The sequence below is a fragment of the Panthera leo genome, chromosome C1 (assembly GCF_018350215.1).
Source record: "Panthera leo isolate Ple1 chromosome C1, P.leo_Ple1_pat1.1, whole genome shotgun sequence".
NCBI lineage: Eukaryota > Metazoa > Chordata > Mammalia > Carnivora > Felidae > Panthera > Panthera leo.
The window spans coordinates 119057030-119075351 of NC_056686.1; the positions used below are offsets into that span (position 1 = coordinate 119057030).

At 41.3% G+C, this 18322-nt stretch overlaps 1 long non-coding RNA gene across 1 annotated transcript; it reads right to left on the reverse strand.

The window, feature by feature from the left end:
• Window positions 1-254: 254 nt before the first annotated feature.
• Window positions 255-13622, reverse strand: LOC122226694. The gene is made up of 3 exons (XR_006205724.1): window positions 13575-13622; window positions 1351-1432; window positions 255-335 (listed from the first exon to the last, which is right to left on the reverse strand). It is a non-coding gene; the product is annotated as an uncharacterized LOC122226694 (long non-coding RNA).
• Window positions 13623-18322: the final 4700 nt, after the last annotated feature.

The following is an 18322-nucleotide window of genomic DNA, read 5'->3' on the forward strand; positions in this document are numbered from 1 at the left end:
AAATGAGATTTTTAGGGTGCGGATGTTAACCCTTGCCCACCAGTTATTTTCATTAATGGAGCCTGGCTGACTCTCTAAGGCAGCTAGCTGTGGTCATTTGGAGCTTATGGTGGGACTAATTTTCTTTTCTTGTTGGAAGAGTCTTGTTTCCCACCTCAGGAAGTCTCTCTCTGCTCCCGTTGAAATGCTGCCAGGATCTGTGATGTCTGAGCCTCTTGCCGCTAATATACCTGCCCTCGGCTCTTCTCCTTGCCACCTGACTGTTGGCAATTCATTTCATAGTCACCAGATGCAAATGCGTTTCCTGCTACAGAGCTTCAAGTTGTGACAGAAGCCTGAGAAGAGGGACAGAGAGGGAAAACTGGCTTGTGAGAAGTTGGATTGCTTATTTGTGAATGAATCTCTCATGTATTAAGGAGACCGATCTTCTGATAAGAGAAAGGGATGACCAGAGATGTAAAAAAGTGAGGTCAGATTCCCCAGCGCGATGGTTCACATGCCAGAGGAAGCAAAAGACTGAGGATATAAAGATACAAGTAACTTCCTTCATAAAACAAATGTTAACTCATGCAATAGAGAAAAGTGTGCAATAGAGAGAGATTTCTGGCTCGGGTGGGTCCTCAGGCCATTAAGGTGGCTACTTTTGTTCCCCAAGATTCTCCTCCTTGGAGTGCTCTGGGATTACTCCTGTCCCTCAGCACTGACCTCTGAGCAGAGGTGGGACCACAGTCTGTTAACACTGTTCCTATGTCTGGACTATGGCCCTTCCCCTGATGCCCTATGCAGAACTGAAATAAACTCCATACATGATAAGATTTCAAAGGGAAAATCAGTTCAGAACCTAGACTGTGGTTCACAAGATGGAACTTCTTCACCTTCACTCAGCTTACTGCCAACAGCTGGGGGCTCCTTCTCCCGTCTCCTCTAGAAGGTGCGGCCATTTAATTCCTCATCCTCCCACCCCAACAGCACCACCAGGAGCACTTGTCAAGATGTCTGCCCTGCTCGAGGTTTAGACCAAATGCAGCAGGGAGGGCTCAGAGCTGCTGGGTTGCCCTCTCCTGCCTCCCCTTCCATCCCACTCCTTCCCCAGAGGATTGACTCTATAAATGAAAATCCATTCTGAGGAGACTTGCCAGGTCTTAATATAAAACAGATCAGCATATTATAAGAAATACACGAAGAGCAAAGGCTATTTTTTAATAGGGGGTCAGAGTATTTTCTTCGTATTTTTCATAGGGAGTCGGAGATGTTAGAATTTCCTGACTGTCAGCTTAAAATTTTTCTTACCCAGACTCTAGGTTTGGTTCCTCCATTAACTACATATGTTACTCTAGCAGGTCTCTTTACCTTTCAGAATTGAAACGTGTTCTTCAATAAGACATGGAAGTTGGACTGGATTGTCTAGATGGTTCTCTGCAGGGCTTCCTTTCTGTGAGTGAAATTACAAAGAGAGCTAGTATTTATTACATATAAAGAGGTAGTAGATTTGTTGTTTTCCTTCCAGAAGATTATAGTAGTAGAGGCTTAAGATCAACCTACGGACAATTCTCTCATTACAAAAAAAAAAAAAATGTACACTGAGGGTTAGATGAGCCAGGAAGGAAGAGGAGAGGGTGGGAGTCGGGACAATTAGAAGTGGATTCTGGAAGAAGAAAATAACTTAAGGAAAGAGTAATGTTAGTGCTGCTCTCTTTCTGGACTTTCTTTCCCATGAGTATGCCAATGTGTCTTCATTACGCATACCATTATCTTAATTAGTTTAGCTTTATATTAAGTCTTGGTATCTGGTAGCTTAAGAACTGCATTGCTATTGTTCTTCAAGCTTATCTTGATTATTATTGGCCCCTTGTGTTCCCACACACATTTTAGCATCAGCTTGTCAACTTCCATTTTTAAAAAACAATGAAAAACTTTATTTGGATTGCCTTGAATCCATTGATCAACTTAGGGAGAACTGACATCTTTACAAAATTGAATATTTCCATCTATGAAACATGATACACCCCTCCAGCTATTTACCCCCTCTCCAGTGTTTCTCAGTTACGGTAGTTTTTATCGTAGGAGTGTTGTGCATCATTTGTTTGATTTATTTCTAGGTACGCACTGGGTTTCTATGCTAATGTTTATGGTATCTTTATAAAAGTTTGTTTTCTAATTGTATGTCAAATGCAATTAATTTTAAAATAATGCTTTGTATCTAGCAATCTCCTCAAATTCACTTACCTTACATAGTCTATCTATAGATTCTTCTAGTTAATGATTTATAAGATCATGTTGTCTGTAAATAATGATAATTTTATTTACTCCTTTTCCATTAAGGTAGATGGACAGCTACCCAAAATGTCAAATCTTAATTTCTGAAATTTGTAAACATCCCTTTATGTTGAATAAGGCTCTTTACAGGTATGATTAAGTTAAAGATCTTGAGGTAAAAGGATTGCCCTGGATTAACTGGATGGGCCCTAAATGCCATCATGTGTGTCCTTATAAAAGAATAGAAAAGAAAAGGAGGATAACACAGACACACAGGGGGAGTTTATATGAAAACAGAGGAAGGGAATGATGATACAGCCTCAAACCTGAGACTACCAGGTCAACTACCAGAAGCAGGTCAACTACCAGACAAGGAGTGGATCCTCCCCGAGAATTCCTCGAGAACACAATCATTAAATTTTGGATTTCTAGTCTCCAGACCTGTATAAGAGAATAAGTGTCTGTTTAAGCCGCCATATTTGTGGTGACTAGTTATAACAGTCACAGGAAACTAACACCCCATCATAATGGCTTTTATTTCCTTTTCTTGGTTTCTTGCTCTGCCTAGAACTTCCGGGACAATGTTAATAGAAGTGTGGTAGCAGGTATTTTTGTCTCGTTTCCTAGTGGTAAAAGTTTAAATATTTTAGTATTAATCATGATGTTAGTTGAAAGGTTTTTATAAGAAATCCATTAATTATATTAGGGTAATTTTTGTCTGTTCCTGATTTGCTAAGATTTTTTTGTGAACTAATGTTAAATTTGATCAAAGGATTTGTAACTCTTGAGATGATAGGGCAGTTTCTATTCCATTTATATGACAAATACACTGACACTTTAATGTTGAATAAGCATTGCATTCCTGGAATGAATAAACCCAATTTGCTCAAGCTGTATTATCATTATACATTTCTTTGGATTTTATTTGTTACTATTTTGTTGATAATTTTTGTGTCTATATTCATGGAAGAGATTGGACTGTAATTTTCTTTTCTTATGATGTCCTTGAAAAGATTATGAAATGAAGGTTATCCTGGCCTCATAATACCAGTTGAGAAGAGTGTCTTCTTTTTCTATTTTCTGAGATAGTTGTGATATTAGTTTTATTTCTTTCTTCGATGTTTAAAAAATGTTACAAGTGAATTTATGTGACCACAAAGTTTTGTAAAGAGTGGATTTTTAATAATGAATTTAGTTCACAAAATTGGAATTTTTAATTTTTTTCTTCCTGTCAGTTTTTATAAGCTGTACTTTTAAAATAATGTGTACATTTTATCTTTGTTTTCAAGCTTCTTGGAATAAAGTCACTGATGATATTTTCTGTTAGTTATCTGCAGGATCTGTAGTGATGTCCTCTTCTAGACTACAGATATTGATAATTTTTGGCTTCTTTCATTTTATCTTGCTTAGTATTATTAGGGATTTTCAATTTTATTAACCTTTCCAAAGAATTTGCATGTACAGCTTTTTTTTTTACTATATACTTGTTTTCTGTCCTATTAATATCTGATCCTTATATTTTTACCTTCCATTTTCTTTGGGTTTAACTTGTTTTGTCTAATTTCTTGATGTGGATATTTCAATCACTTAAGTTTTCTCTTCTAGTAGATGCATTTATGATTAAAAATTTCCTTCCAGGCATGGCTTTAGCTGTATCCCAAAGTTTATACATATTATATGATTATTGCCATCTAGTTCAAAATATTACCCACTACCCATTACAAATAATCCTTTGACCCACCCATCATTCAGAGGTGTATCATTAATTTTAAGACTGTAATTAATTTAAAGGTCCTGGTAATTCCCCAGGACCTTTTTTGAAAACGGATTTCTAGATTAAATCCATGCAGAGAAGACACTACTATTTCAATCATTTGAAATGTGTTGAGAATTGCCTTGTTTTTACAATGTGACCAATTTGACAAATGCTCATTTTACACCCAGAAAGAATTTGTATTATGTATATTCGGTGTGTAATGTCATGTATAAACCAAAAAGGTCAAGCACGTTAAAGGTATTATTCAAAGTAAAATATTTATCTCTATTTACTCTTCTTTCATTTTGTGCTATTGTATTTATGTACTTAAATTCTACATATATTTTAGCCACACAAGACCTTCCAATAATTGCTCTACTCTTCTTACATTTCCTTATTTCAATCTGAGAGATGGTCTTCAGTTTAATTTTAGTGCAGAACTACTAGGAACAAGTTGTCTTTATGTATGACAAAATCACATTAGTTTCACTTGAAAATTTGCATATGTTCCCTGAGTACTGAATTCCAAGTTGGCTGACAATTTCCGTCCACACTTTGAAAGTGTCACACCAATGTCTCTTTACTTCCAAAAATTCTGTTTAGAAGTCAACTGTGAGGGGGAGCCTGGGTGGCTCCGTAGGTTAAGCGTCCGACTTCGGCTCAGGTCATGATCTCGCGGTTTGTGGGTTCGAGCCCCGGGTGGGGCTCTGTGCTGACAGCTCAGAGCCTGGAGCCTGCTTCGGATTCTGTGTCTCCCTTTCTCTCTGCCGCTCCCCTGCTTGTGCCCTGTCTCTCTCTGTCTCTCAATAATAATAATAATAATAAATAAATGTTAAAAAAAAAAAAAAAAAAGAAGTCACCTGTGAGTCATTTCATTGCTCCTTTGTAGGTAATGAGTCCTTCTTTCTCTGGTCTTCAAAAATGGTTTTCTTTGCTTTCAGTTTTCAGCAGCTTTACTTATTATGATGTACTCAAGTATGACTTACTCTGCATTTATTCTGCTTAAAGTTCAGAGACATACTTGAATCTTTGAAAATACTTTAGCCATTATCTCTTCAAATATTATCTGTGCCCATTTTTTTTCTTTCTTCTCTTTTTGTAATTCCAACTAAACATACATTTTCTTTCTCCCATTTTCCACTCCTTTTTGTCTCCTTGCCTTCATCTGAATATTTTTTACTGACATATCTTTCCATTCATGAATCCTGTTTTTCGGTCCCAAATTTATTATTATTGAGTCGATCGTTTCAGTTATTGTACTTCAGCTGTAGTATTCCAATGTGATTACAGTAGTGAACCTCCATTTGTTCCCTTCGAACCTGTGTGCTCTTATCATTGCACATTTTATTTCTCCATATGTTATAAAGTTCACAGTATATTGTTACTCTTTTTCCGCCTGAGAATCCATTTCTTTTTCTTTTAAGCTTAATAACTTAATTGCAATGCAATTCATATACCACACAATTAACCCATTTACAAAGTAAAATTTAATGGCCTTTAGTATACTTACAGATATGTACAACCATCACACAGTAAATTTTTGAACATTTTTGTCACCTCAGAAAGAACTTTTGTGTCCTTTGGCTGTCATACCCTCGGCCCTGATTTCGCAGCCCTTAGCAGCTACTAATCTGCCTTTGCCTCTGTATGTTTGCCAATTCTAAACAATGCATATACATGGAATTGTAGAATACGTGATCCTTTGTGACTGGCTTCATTCATCTAGCATATTCTCAAAGCTCATCCATGTTTTAGTATGTGTTGGTATTTTATCATTTATTATTGCTGAATAACATTCCATCATACAGAGAGACCACAGTGGGTTCCACCTTCTGGCTATTAATGAGTAGTGCAACTATGAACATTCTTGTACAGGTTTTTGTGTAGACGCATTTTCATTTTTCTTGGGTAGACACCTAGGAGCAGAATTGCTGGGTCATGTGGTGAATCCACATTTAACTGTTTAAAGGACCACTAAACTATGTTTCAGCGCAGTTGCACCATTGTGCACCTCCACTGGCAGTGTAGAAAGGCTCTGGTTTCTCTCTGCCCTCCCTAACATATGGTATTGTCTGGGTTTTCTATTCTGGTCACTCTAGTGACTCCAGAATGGTACTTTATTGTGGTTTTGATTAACATTTCTCTGATGACTAAGGATGTCAGGCATCTCTTCACGTGCTTTCAATCATCATCCCTTAAAACAATTAAAAATAACAAAATATATTCTGTGACTTCCTTCATTTTCATCTTTTCAAGTGTATTTCAGTTCTTTGTGTTGAAACGAATGTCCATCGAGCATCTTATTTCTTCTGCTTGAAGCGTTTCATTGAACATGACATTTCTTAATGCTAGTGCATGCTGGTTAACAGTAAACCCTTTTAGCTTTTGTTTGAAAACATGAAAAAAAGGATTCTTCATTTTCTTTTTTTTAATTTTTTTTTCAACGTTTTTTATTTATTTTTGGGACAGAGAGAGACATAGCATGAACGGGGGAGGGGCAGAGAGAGAGGGAGACACAGAATCGGAAACAGGCTCCAGGCTCCGAGCCATCAGCCCAGAGCCTGACGCGAGGCTCAAACTCACAGACCGCGAGATCGTGACCTGGCTGAAGTCGGACGCTTAACCGACTGCGCCACCCAGGCGCCCCGGATTCTTCATTTTCAAAAAGATCATTTCACTGTATGTGAAATTGTGACTTCATGGTTACTTTCCTTTTCCCTTCTGTGTCTGAAAGATGTGACACTATTGTCTCCTGGCTTGCATAGGTTTGCCTATATGTCTGCTGTATTCTTTGCTGCCCTGTTGTAATGTTTCCTTTATCTCTGTCCACCTTCAAGATTTTCTTTTTGACTTTGATTTTAGCAGTTTTATGATGAATCTCAGTATACGGGCTCTCTCTTTTCCTTCTGGATCTTCAGTAACCGATATGCTTGACCATTTCATACTGTTGTCTCACAGTTCTTGGTTGTTATGTTTGCTTTTTTGTCATTTATTTTTCTCTCTATATATATTTCAGTTTGGATAATTTCTGTATTGATGGGTCTTCAAGATCACTGATTCTTTCCTCATGTGTGTTCTGTCTTATCATAAGCCCATCATGATAATTATTCATTTCTGATACCCTGGGGAGTTGTGCCTTCTTTTTGTAATATTTCTACCTGACTCCTTTTTATAATTCTCCATTTCCATGTGGAAATTCCCCATTTGTTGATGCCTGTTGTTCATGTTAGATTTTTTTTATGTAAATTATCATAGTCATTTTAAAAACTCTGAAAGCTCCAATGTAGGTGTTATATCTTTGAGTTTCTGAGCACAGCTCTGTCAATGCCTTGTCTCTTAATAATGGGGTACTTTTTTTAACTTGCATCTATATATGTCTCATAATTTGTTTTTATTACATGCCAGATATCATGTATAAAAAGACAGTAGAGACACAGGCAAATAGTGGTTTTGCCTGGAAATAACCATGCCTCTTCTCATATCAGGCTACTGGGTTGGGGAGGGGCGGGGGAAGGAGATTGAGTCAATGTAGATGATAATTGATCTGGATTCATGTCTTGTTGTTGCAAACTGACCACAGACTTCAAGTTTCTCCTCATTGGGCTGCTGCTACCTTGTGCTTGGAATGAGGTCTAGGATCTTCTGCACACCTGCACCAAGCTCTTGCCTCTCCTTCAGGAGGAGTCGGCTGTTGTTTGTTACTCAGTCCTAAGCTAACAGTGAGGACAGGAGGATTCCTGGTTCTTCTAGTCCAGTCTTAGTCTTAAGTACCTGGACGTCAGGAGTGAAGCATTATCTGTGGGCTGCCGTCCCCGGCATGGCAGTCAAACTCTTCCTTGTATCTGTGGACACCCTTGGACAAGAGGTAATCTCTTGCCACTCCCCCAGTAATATCAGACTTCTGCTTTGTGCCCATGCAGGATCCTGGGACTAAAAAATATTTTCTTCCTCTCCCCCAGCAAAAGACACATTTTCCTATTACTGTCTTCCCCCCTCCCCCCAAAAGCTATGGATTCTTACCACACCCTGGGCAGAAAGATTTCCTATCCCTCCTTCAGTGGCTGAAGTCTTTGCCTCATCTGAGACAAGGGTTGAGGGAAATGCATGGTATTTCATGCCTGGCTCTTTACTCCATTGCTGTTGATGGCCTCCTGCATGCCTCTGCCATGGAGGGAGGTCCGCTGGTCTCTTGTCTTTCCCTCAGTCTTTCTGGGGAGCATCGAGTGCAGGCATGTAAAACATTGCTTGTGAATGATTACAGATTCCTCTTGGGTCTGGGGCTTCCCGTTATTCTAAATTTTCACACCAGCCTACATCGGTCTTTCAGAATTCATTCAATTAGCAGAGGTCATTTCTTTCTCTCATGCTCTGTCAAACACACTTTGTGTGCCTCATCTCCATTTGAAGAGGTTTATCACTTGTTGGATTTTAGTTTATTTGTTGTCTTCCGACCTCAGCCTTTGATGGGCTCAAGGCAAGTTTGATTTTGTAGGTTTATTCAGCTTTTTCTTAGTGCCATGTTGGGAGCTATGTTTTTCTGTGGTTTTCTACATTCTAAGAGTAGGTACATACTCTGTGCCAGGCTCTCCTCTGGAAAGGACTGGCAGGGCCATCTTATTGAGGAATTTATATTCTAGTAGAAGAGACAGACAAGAAGCACATAGATAGGTAAACAAACAAATAGGAGGTATATGATAATACATAGGGAAACTCCAATCTGTGAAAAGAGCTGTAAGAAAAAAAATATGGCAGAGAAAAATGACTGGGAGAGAATTTGACATGCAACTTTCAATAATTCTCAAGTCACTTAAGGCTTGAGAATCAACCAGCTATGCAAAGATGTGGGAGAACATTCCAGGCATGTAAAGCAAGAAGTGAAAAGTGCACGAGTAGGGTTAGGCACGGAGTTGATATTTCAAAGAATCAAGAGAGAACTGATTTGGATGGAACATTGAGAGTGATGGAGAAAATGGAAAGAAATGGGGTAGGAAAAACTGGTGGGGGCTTGATGTTGGACTTCCCCATCCACTGTGAGGAGTATAAATTTTACTCTAAGTATGCTGGAGTTCACTGGAATGGTTTCAGCCAATTACACCACGATGTTCAGATACTTGATTATGTACAGTAATTCGAATTATTAGGGATTATGTGAAGTTGGTAGCTTTCTATGGTGAACATCCCTAGTGTGTCTTAAGCATTAATTCATACTCTACTCAGAATTTTTGAAGTGGAAAGGATTGTAGAGATCAGCTGGTTTCATTTCATTAGTAGGGTTTCCTATCCTTGCTTCTTTACATTACCCATGCAGTTTTATGCATTTTTTTGAAAAGGAAAAAAAAAATAAAAATCCTCTCTGTGACCTTGAATGCAGAATCCTTAGAACTCTAAATGACTCTCATATCCCACGAAGAAATGCCTTCAGGCGAGCTACGAGTCTTTCCAGATTAACTTCACAGTGTGGTTCCCACAAGGTTAGTGCTCAAAGTTTCATGATATGTATCAAATTTTAAAATGGTGATGCATTCTTACCCAACCCCAACCTAGAGACTTGCCTGGAATGTGCATTTTCCAGGAGGTTGTCCCACGTTTCTGTCCTTTGAGGGAGGAAAAGGGGCATCGGTATGTATAGATTTGATTTTTGAAACCTCTGAGACTCAAATGCCAGCCATCTCGCCTTTTAGATGTAGCTAACAGCATTAGAAGCCACTGGCTAGCTATACAGTGAACGCTTAGAAAGAATGGGGCCCAGATTTGCAACAATGCAGATGGAACCAGAGGGCATTATGCTAAGCAAAGTCAGTCAGTCAGAGAAAGACAAATACCATATGATTACACTCATATGTGGAATTTAAGAAACGCAATAGATGAACATAAAGGAAGGGAAGGAAAAATAAGGTAGGAAAAGAGAGGGAGGCAAACCATAAGAGGCTCTTAGATACAAAGAACAAATTGAGGGTGGCTGGGGGGGAGGTGGGTAAGGGGATGGGCTAAATGGGGGATGGGTATTAAGGAGGCCACTTGTGATAAGCACTGGGTATTGAATGTATGTGATGAATCACTGGGTTCTACTCCTGAAGCCAATACTACACTGGATGTTAACTAACTTGAATTTAAATAAATAAATTTTTCAAAAAAGAAAGAATGGGACACAGACTTGCAGAAAAGGCATGCTGTTGAAATGCCACAGAACCCAATATTGTCATTAAAGACCAGAGAACTCAAAGCTGAGGTTCCTTCTAGAGAACATCTTACTTGCTCATTTGTTCTTTTCTTATTTATTCTTTCGGCAAATGTTTATTGAGCATGTACTATTTGATGTTCTGCAGGGCACACAAAAAACAGCAATACGGTTCCTGCACTGAAGGATTTCACCAAGTCTGGAGCAAAAAATAAAACAGGCCAAAATGGTTGTGGCTACAACATAGGACACACACCCATGCTGCAAAAAAACTCTAGGGAATGAAAAAAAGGTGCTTGGTTTTTGGCCCCTTACTAAAACCAGAGGACTCAATTCTTTTGCTGTGAACAGCACTGGAACATTCCAGGCTACTCTGTATTGCAGGAGACTCCTTAGTGGGAGAGTAGTCTCCTTTTTCGAAGGCATCATTTATAAAGAAGGGCTGAGAAGGAAATGTAGTTTTGGGTGGCGGAGGGAGCTGTGTGCTTGGGTAGTTGAGACAGCGGAAATATGGTGGGCACCCGACCTGGGCCTCAGAACTGGTGCTCCGAAGACAGCAAAAGACCGAAAAATGTAGTTCTGGAAGGCTGCTCACATTGGGGTAATAATTAAAGTCATGAGGCCAGATGAGCCCTCAGATGGTGAGGGTATAAAATGAAGACACTGAGGACTGATCCTGGCGCTTTGGGGTATACTAACGCGTGCAGAAAGTCCGTAGCCATGGCAAAGCCCTGCCTGTGTGGAAACCACATCCAGAGCCCTGAAGTCATTAACATGAGTCTAACTAACTGTGTCTTGCCCGGTGCAGACAAAACACCACACAGAGCAATTGTGCACCACTGGCTACAGGCTGGATGTTTATGTGAAGGCTCGACATGAATTCCAAGTTATTTAATTTGGCCTTCGTGTATCAAAGCGCTTGTGTCAGAGGTTGACTGTTCATTTTTATTTAGTGTAAAGCAGAACCCCCATTGCAAGGACCTCTCTTCGGTGCCTTTCACTCCCAGGTAACTTCATCCTCCTGGTCCTCTGGGGAATAACCCAGGTAAATTGACAAAGAACATAAACCTAAGCTGTCTGAGTCAAGTTTTGGTTTCTGTTCTTTCCTCAATTATAAGTAGCGATCTCAGGGGGGCCTGGGGCTCAGAAGACAGATAGAATTTATCAACTGCTGCCAGAATGTAATTTAAAATGAGTCCAAGAGGAAAAGAGCCTTCCCAAATATTCCCACCGTGGGACAAGGAGTGGGAGAGTGCTTGCTGGTGCCAGGTGTGAGTGGCGAGATCCTTGCGAAGGTGTTCCTGCTGACAGCCTTTCAGGGACTTCATAAAAGTCGCTAACACGCCTGGCTAGATCTTCTGCCCTTCTTCTCGGGAGAGTGGGGTCCTTCTCCAAAAGTGACCCTATCTGACGTATATTTAGCCCAAATCACACAGGATTTTGCAACTTACAAACAGATCCAGCAGTGAGGCATGGTTGTAACACAAGTCTTTGCAAAACAGACTCAGTAAACAACATCTATAAAGGCTTCCCAGCCACTTTGAGACTGATCCAGGCCTTACGTCTGGGCTTTGCACCTTTTCCAACGCTCTGCAACTCGACTCCAAACAATTTGAAGCATTTGACACAGTGCGTGCAAATTGCTGGTAGGAGAGGGGCTAAAACGGCATTTATTATTTGTCTAAGCCATTGATGAGTCTGAGAGACAAGGCAGAAATGAGCTAGCCAGGAAGGAAGTAGAAAGGCTGAGGAGAGAACAGAAGGGGACAGCAAGAGGGACGGAACCATGCCCAAGTGGGTGGACAGTCGTGGGGAAGGGACCTTGGAGGGTGTTAAACCCTGAACATTTGTGCTCTCCATGGTGGTGGAGAATCTGTATAATCCTGCAGCGTGCAGCCCAGTGAGGCTGTGGACTGGGCAAGAGACCCCTCCCCTTAGTTCACTGAGCAATTTATTAAGCCAGAGCTGGTCAGAAGGGAGGAGTCGGTAATGAGATTTGCCCACCTCATTCTGTCTCACATTGGAGGCAACCCAAATGGGGAGGAGGACAGGCAGAAGGACGTCTTAATGGCTGGCTGGAAAAGAAAAGGAGGTCAGAATATTCAACAAACAAAATAAAACCTGCACCCTACACTTCCCTTTAAGGCTGAGGAGTGCCCACACCAGCCAGGCTGGAGCTCAGAGAACGGAAGTATTTTAAAGGGGAAGTTCCCCTCACCCACCCACTAAGTGGGTAGTAAGTGTGAACCCTGAGTGTTCATAGCAAGAAACTAATAGAAGATACCTGATAAATATGGCATTAAAGGTATTATGTAAAGATATTCATTGAAAGGTAATGCACAAGACAAAAAAAAAAAAAAGGTGAACCTTCTCAAATAGTAAGAGAGATATCCAAAAGAAAGTGAGAAAACAAATAAACATACCACATGGTAGAAAACACGCATGCACACACACTGAGAGATCCAAAAGGCATTTTTTTTTGAAAGTGTATTTTATAATACTACAGGCTATAATTCACGATAAACGTATAACAATATCTCTGCATCCAATAAAACAGCAACGACTTGCATGAAACATAAACTGCAGGCAAAGCAAGGAGGACATAGACAGAAATGCACAGATAATAGACGACTTTAATACATTTCTCACAGCCCAGAACAAATAGACAAAAATCTGGTAAGGATCGAAGATCTGAATAACAGGGGCGCCTGGGTGGCTCAGCCGGGTAAGCATCCAACTCTTGATTTCGCTCAGGTCATGATCCCAGGGTTCATGGGGTGAAGCCCACATTGGGCTCTGCCCTGACAGCACAGAACCTGCTTAGGATTCTCTCTCTCTCTCTCTCTCTCTCTGCCCCTCCCTCACTCACGTGTGCATGCAGTCTCTCAAAAAAAAAAAAAATACGTAAATAAACATGAAAAAAAGAAGGTTTTGGAGCGCCTGGATGGCTCAGTCAGTTGAGCCACCGACTTCGGCTCAGGTCATGATCTCACAGTTTGTGAGTTCAAACCCCGCGTTGGGCTCTGTGCTGACAGCTCAGAGCCTGGCACCTGCTTCTGATTCTGTGTCGCCCTCTCTCTCTGTCCCTCCCCGACTCTTATTCTGTCTCTCTCTGTCTCAGAAATAAACATTAAAAAAAAAAATTTTTTTTAAAGAAAGTTTGAATAACACAATAAAGTAGCTCTTAGGATATACATGAAATTCTGAATTCCAATAACAGAGAATAAACTTTCTTTTTAAGGGCAAAGGAGGAATGCTGCCATTTTTTAATGAACGGTGAGCAGTCTCTGCTGCCTCACTCACTTGAGAAGTTTAGGGGTTAATCGCATTCAGATACACCGGAACCCAGGTGCCCAAACCACGTCTGGAGTCTGTCTTTCTCACCTGGTCCAGCTTTGTTCTCTTTTGCTCTGATCCTCAGGTGGGTTTTTTCCAAGAGTGGCCAGGCTCTTCTTGCATTGTGCATGTTGTGAAGGATTGTGACTCTGTCCTCTGACATCCACACTAGTCTCCAGGAAGAAGTCTGATGGGCCATTTACACGTGACCCTGCCACCACCCTGTCACTGAGATGAGGTACTCCAATTGTTCAACCTGGGTCACATGTCAATCGCCAAAACAAGGACACAGATCCATGTGACTGAAAGACCAGGACATGTGGTTCCTAAGAGAAAAACAGGGGCCTTCGTATTATGAGACAAGAGGAAAACTAGGGGCCTCCCTGACTAATATTATGTGATGAATGTTATCATAAGGAAACAGGAGGCAGGGTAGAAATCACTGAGGACAGATGACTCTGTTTTGGAAAGATCTGAGGAAGACTTTAATGGAAGACAGTGAGTGGGTTTGAATCAGTTTGAGAGGGGATATCAGAAGTGGAAGGAACAAGTGCCAATCCATGGCCTCGAAAAGAGAGTAATGGTGGTTTCAGTATGGGTGTGGGGGTGTGGAGGAGGGGGAGGGAGAAGTTGGGGAGATATTGAAACAGGAGGATGGAGACCTAAGTAGGTTTAGACCTCAAAGGTCTCATATGTTGCCGAGCTAGTCGCTTACATTCATCCTGGACTCCAGCCAAGACCAAGGGTGGGGTCCTTTGCTGATTGGCTTTCTGGGAAGTTTAAACCCATGGGTGGCACAGGTAGAAAAGTGGGAGATGGGGGCCGGACAGAAACCAGGCTATTCCTCTCTTGCTCTGCCCTGAGCGACCTCTCCAGCATCAGCTCTGTGATCCCCGTGTCAGAAGCTCCCCCTCGTGCCCCTCTCAGTTCCAGCTCGCACCTCCCCTCTGCCCACATCTGCCTCAATGATCATCCTCTGGTCTCTTTGCTCTTCCTCTGGCTCTGGAACCAGTTCCCTCTCTAAGTCCCATCTATGTGAAGACCTAGAATAGTTTCCTTTTTCCTCAGTGGACTATAATTAATATGGTAATACTGTAGAGTCTGGACTTTATCCTGTGTGCAATGAGAAGGGTCTTATTCAGGAGAGTGATATGTCGGATTTGTGCTTTAGAAAAACCCCTCAGGCTACGGTTGGGAAGAAATTGGAAGAAGGATGATGAGTCAGAAGGCAAATGTTATATAAGAGAGAGATGATGAGTGTCTGAGCTAAAGCAGCAATTGAGAGGATTTATTGGCTTAATAATATATTTAGGAGGTGGCATTGTCAAGTCCTAATGACTAATTGGATCAGAGAGCATTTGCACGTAAGTATCAGCCATTTTAGTATGAATCTGTGAGGACTGTGAGGGAATGTCACATTTTCCCCTCTGTTCCCCATCTTTTAGTTCATGTCAAAGTCTAGCATCCAGTCATCTGTGCCTGGCTTTCTTTGTAGAGCAGCCTGGGAGTGCAATTATTAGGAAGGTCCCAGAGCTGGCCAAGGGAAGAGTTCACTCCTGATGAGTACGTTCTTGGGGTAACATGTACAGGGGGGAGAAACTAAATGGAGAAACTTGTGGAGTCTGACCTTTCTAGCTTTGGAATGTCTCAGAGAACACACTCAGATTTCTCTTCCGCACCTCAAGAACTCAACCATCCCTGTCCCAGTTATCTAGTGCTGTGTAACACCGTCACCCAAAATGTAAATCTCATAATTTTGTGGGCTAGGGATTCAGCTGGGGGATCCTTCTTTTTTACAAGGCATCATTGGTGGTATTCAGCTGGTACAGAAGCTGGGTCTGGTGGATCCAAGGTGACTTCACTTCTGTGCTGGTACCTTATAGGGATGGCTGGACAACTGGGCTTAGCTGTTGATCGATATACTTACATGTGGCCTTGTCATCATAATAGTGTCAGGATAGTTAGACATCTTACATGGTGGCTTAGGACTGCAAATGTGATATGGTGGAGGCTACCGGGACATGTATGAACTAGTCACAGGGCACATGTCTGCATTACTCCACTGTTTAAACCCTTCAGAGATCCACCCAGATTCAAGGGGCGTGGACATAGACCACCCAACTCTTGAAGGAGGGATCATCAAAGAACTTGAGGCCATATTTTAATTTTTTTATTTGTAACGTTTATTTATTTTTGAGACAGAGAGAGACAGAGCATGAACGGGGGAGGGTCAGAGAAAGAGAGGGAGACACAGAATCTGAAACAGGCACGGGGCTCGACGCGGGGCTCGAACTCACGGACTGCGAGATCGTGACTTGAGCCGAAGTCGGCCGCCTAACCGACTGAGCCACCCAGGCGCCCCTACATAAGACATCTTGAAAACGCTGACTTAGACAATGGCTGAAACAAAGAAAAAAACAAAAACAAAACCAAAACCAGACATCATCTCTTTCTTTTTTCCTAGAAGTTTCAGAGGGACAAGAAACAAGAACAAAATTTTAAAGAAAAAAAGCAGACGTTGTTTTCTAGGATGACTTAAGAAACTAGAAATCAGGGCGCGTGGTTGGCTCAGTCGGTTAAAGCATCCAACTCTTGGTTTTGGCTCAGGTTATGATCTCACGGTTCATAAGTTCGAGCCCCGTGGTGGGCTCTGCGCTGACGGTGTGGAGTCTGCTTGGGATTTTCTCTCCCCTCTCTCTCTCTCCCCCCACCACCTCTCTCTCAAAAATAAATAAATAAACATTATAAAAAAAAAAAGAAAGAAACAAAACTGGAAATCACCTAAAGCTGAGTGGACAACAAAAGTATTACCATGGATTAAAGAAGCAAGCTCATAGATGCCCCAGTTAATACAGAAGGAAAAATAAGTACCTGATTCAAGAAATATTGGTCAGAAACTAGAATATTCTACAGGCTTTTTATTCTTTCTTAACATCTTAATTAAAATTTAAAATGACTGACAATGTTAGCTTCTCTGAGAACTAAAGGAGCATCTACCGAAGTCTATGGAATGTGCCATGTCTTGCAATCCTTTCTGAGGGCAAAGCGACACCATAAAACAGTAAGATATTAATTATTTATTATAAGCCTATGGAAGAAGCCAAGGTATAGGGCCTCTTTCGCTTTGGGGATTTGGGTTTGCAAGTTACAGGACAGAAGGGAAATAACTTTGAAATTACAGGAAATCAGAGACAGGAAATTTTAGTTTTGGTCAAAAGCCATAATGCCTTTTGGTGAACTCCACTTGATGAGCCTCAACAATAACTGAAGGGGGTAGGGGAGTCATTTAAGCTGTTTCAGGACTTGGATGTATTCGTCTAGAAAGATATATGGCTTCATATTACTTTCAGCATATTAAGGTGCCATTCACAAACAAGATGATCTACGGTATTCATCATTCACGACTCACTTCCATACAGATTGGGAACGGTACCCCCAAAAAGATCCTACCATACAGCCAAAATGCAAAATACAAAATACAAAAAGATCTGAGGAAGTCTGGTTTTGATTTAGGACCAGGAGGGGCTTCAGGCAGCTGCTCCCACACTGAGAGGGCTTCTGGGCTCTTCCTGAGTCTTGATGGGGTTGGCCGTGGAGGGTGAGGGAAGAGCCAGGACCACTTTGGGAACAAGCAAGGCCGGCAGGCAGGATGGCGAGCGATGCAGGCCATCAGCCCCTTTCTCTTTTCATCCTCGCTGTATGGATACCTTTGGGTTGCTGGTTCCGTTCAAACAATGAGAAGTGCAGGGACGCGGGACCAGTCGACACTTGCAAAGCAAAGTATTTGTCTCATGTTTTTCCCTTTTGTTGACGGGAATGACTTCCACACGCTCCCTTCTTCACCCTTGCTTCTTTTCCTTGCTTCTTTTAGCCACGTCCTTAGGAATCACCAGGCCAGCGTTTTCCGAGGTTTAGGACAGCTCTTCCTCCAGAATGATTTTAGATGTTAGACAGGCAAGGCATGAGCGAACGTTGACTTGCACAGTAAGAAAGTGAGTCCTTTTTGAACACTCACTTAACCTTCTGATGACATCAAGGGGGTGCCTAGCACTTGCTGATTTCGATTTCGCCTTCCACACCCAGCAAGATCAGGCCAGAATTTAATAACATTGGTTTGTTTACATTGTACTCATTTTTAGCTACCTTCTTTACCTTGTAAGTGATTCTGATTTTTCACTGAGAGTAACGGTGTGTTTCCTCATGAAATAAATTTAAGTTAAATAACGGGACTCAATTCAAATGCAAAATACTTCGAACAGTTCCGGTGCCAAGAAAATATGGCAAAAATCAAGAAGGTAGGAAGCAAATGATTGAAATGCGGGAAGCACTAAATCGGCGTAACCCAGAAAGTTAAGAGACAGAAACTGAAGTCCTCAGATTTTTAAACTGCCCACAGTCACCTAAATCAATTTGTATCTCTTCCTTCACCAATTTGCTTGTTTGGGTTTGCTGTTGTTGTTTGCTTTTGTTTTTGTTTGTTTGTTTGGTTGCTTGGTTTGCTTGTTTGTTTCCATATCGAAAGGTCTGACACTCCTTCGCAGAGGGTTAGCTCCCAGGTCTCCTCCCTCCAGATCCAGATTCCTCTCTGTCCACAGAAGACTTTGTACTACCCTTGTGCAGCAGATAAAGGACCTAACAGGAAGTGGTTGCGGTTTGCGTGCAGACGTAATATGCCTATTAGAACACCTGCAGCTGCGGGTGACAGAATAGCCAATGAAAAGTGGCTTAAACAACATCGGGTTACTATTTTGTCTCCTAACAAGAAGCCGTAAGCAAGGATTCTGATGGCAGAGAGA